Here is a 2,629-nt window from a genome sequence, read left to right as displayed (position 1 = left end):
CATTCACCCGTTCCCTCCTCCAGGTTCCTGTTGAATGACCCCGCGGGCCGGGGTAGAGCCCGATGTGGGGCTCAAACCCACGGACCAGGAGATCATGACCTGAGCTGAAGTCGGACGCTTGACCGACTGAGCCACCCAGGCGCCCCTGGTCTGTAGATTTTTGAAAGTGGTGACAGGGACATAGGCAACTAACACGTAGAGCTATATTGGTGAATCTTCATCCTTGTTATGTTTTCTAGACTACTGCATACGGATGCAGTGCGGAACATTCCTTGTTTCTTTGGCTCAGACAGCTTTGTTGAGCCTGGCATCCGGGCACGCATCTGGAGTTCCCATCTCCTCCCTGGCAAGTCCCTGGATCTCTGTGTGCGTCCGAGGAGCACGCTTCCTGAACTCCACTCCATGGATGCATGTGTGAATGTTGATGGGGTGCTCTCTGGTCAGCACCCCGTTGATGGCAGAACGGCCCGACTCCTCCTCACCACCTTCTCTGCGGGAGCCATTCGGCCAGGCCCGGGTTGGAAAGGAGCTGTTCAAGTTACTTTTCTCCTGAAAACTTTCCATGGTAAGTTAAACAACAGGGAGATACCGTTAAACACACGGAAGAATAGCTAAAATGAAAAGGATTGGCAATTTCAGCGTTGACGAAGATGCAGATACTGCGACACTTACACAGTGTTAGTGGTAGTGAAAAATGATACAACCGCTTTGGAAACATGACTGTTCCTGGCCAAGGTAAGTATACGCTTACCTCTGTGGCCCAGAAACCCCATTCCTAGATGTGTTTACCCAAGAAAAAGTAATACACACAGTTCACAAAAGACTCCTACAAAAATGTCCACAGCAGCTTTATTTATGATAGCCGAGGGGGGAAGCTCAAATGTCCATCAGTAGATGAATGGACAAATAAATTGTAGCACGCTTATACAATTGCAAACTGTTGATAAAAGAATTTTTTTTGTTGTTTAAATTTTTTTTAATGTTTTTATTTATTTTTGATACAAAGAGAGACAGAGCATGAGAGGGGGAGGGGCAGAGAGAGAAGGAGACACAGAACCGGATGCAGGCTCCAGGCTCTGAGCTAGCTGTCAGCACAGAGCCTGACACGGGGCTCGAACCCACGAACGTGAGATCTGACCTGAGCCGAAGTCGGAGGCTTAGCTGATGAGCCACCCAGGCGCCCCAAGAATTTTTAAAATCAAGTATAATCAGGACTCTCGTAAAGATATAAACACATTTCAAAGGTTTTGTTTAACTCATTAAATGAGATCCAGAAACACAGTACAACTGATTCAAAGGAAAATTCAGAGTACCACACATATATACTGTAGTTAAATGAGAAATAATGAAATACTTTACAAGTAGATGCAAAACTGGCAGAACTGATCAAACTGACAATAATTAAATGCATTCCACTGGACACAATTTGCATTTCTATAGACAAGAACCGGTCTTTAAAACAGTTTAAAGTTGTTCTTTATCTCGAAGGCAATGAAAGGCATTGAGCCTGTATAGGATCAGATACCCTGAGGGTGTGCAAGAGGACACCTTACTTTTCACTGGAGAGAAAATAGGATTTTGGGGGCCATTTCAGTTTTCGCAGTTTTTCTCTACATTACACAGAAATAAGAGAGAAGGGGCTCTGGTGCATACAATAGAAATCTCACAGATACTATGCTGCTGGGGGGAGAGAGAGCGGCGAGCTCCACGAAGGAATCTTGCCAGGTGCTGGAAATGGTACATACCTCGATCTGGGTGGCGGAGATACGTACATATACACATACATGTAAAATCAGTGATTTCACTTAAAATTAGGGCTCCCTATCCCACTTGTCGCCATGTCTGTCCAACAACTGCCATTTACCTTTAGGGCGAAGTCCAAACGGAGATCTGGTCCCTGTTTCCTCTCATGTATGGTCTCTCCATATTGCTCATTTCCCTGATATTTCCTCAAAGGTACCTTTTTGTCGTCTTTCCAGTTTCCTGGCCTCTGCTTCCAAATCATACCTCGTACGCATCTCCCAGAGCCCTACTTAGAGCTGCCAATCTGTGGACATGTCCTAGGTGCTCCCATAATATGGTCACGATTCCTATCGCTCTTGTCATCAATGTACAAGTGTCTGCTTCCTCCACCGACGTGTGCTACATGAGAGATTTCTCGAGCTTAGCACCATGCCTGGCACTAGCAGAGGCAGAAATGTGAAGGACAATGAAGAAAAACGCTAGAGAATTCAGACAGTGTGTGGCCCAGGCGATTTCAGCCGAGGTCTGAGATGACCTACCTGTCATCCTGGGTGGTACCCACTCTGTGAGTCTAAGTGTGCACAGCTTTCTCTTTTGGTAGATTTTTCATACCTTGTACTCTGTCTCTATCTAGCTTCCCATTTGGCCATTGTGCTATTAAAAATCTGCCTTTGATTTTTCCTATAGAGAGTAATTTAACAGTGATGTGTTTTGTTTGACTGCAGCGTGTTATTTTTGTAGCATTTTAAAATTGGCAGATTTCCCACATAAACACATGTTTCAATTTTTCTTAGAAGAGAAAGGAAGGAAAGGAGGAAGGAACGAAGGGAGGGAGGAAAGGAGACAGGGAGGCGGAAGGATGGGAGGAAAAGAAGGGAAGGAAATT

The 2,629-nt window shown here is 45.3% G+C and overlaps 1 long non-coding RNA gene across 1 annotated transcript in view; it reads left to right on the top strand.

Annotated features, from left to right (window-relative positions):
* Positions 1 to 2,377, top strand: part of LOC115302017 — a 5,314-nt gene extending 2,937 nt beyond the window's left edge. The window contains exons 2-3 of the long non-coding RNA XR_003913389.1: positions 240 to 565; positions 1,980 to 2,377. This is a non-coding gene — a long non-coding RNA (uncharacterized LOC115302017). The remainder of the gene's footprint in view (positions 1 to 239; positions 566 to 1,979) is intronic.
* The last annotated feature ends 252 nt before the right edge of the window (positions 2,378 to 2,629 follow it).

Source organism: Suricata suricatta, chromosome 9 (assembly GCF_006229205.1).
Source record: "Suricata suricatta isolate VVHF042 chromosome 9, meerkat_22Aug2017_6uvM2_HiC, whole genome shotgun sequence".
NCBI lineage: Eukaryota > Metazoa > Chordata > Mammalia > Carnivora > Herpestidae > Suricata > Suricata suricatta.
This window is presented reverse-complemented; position numbering and strand designations above follow the sequence as displayed.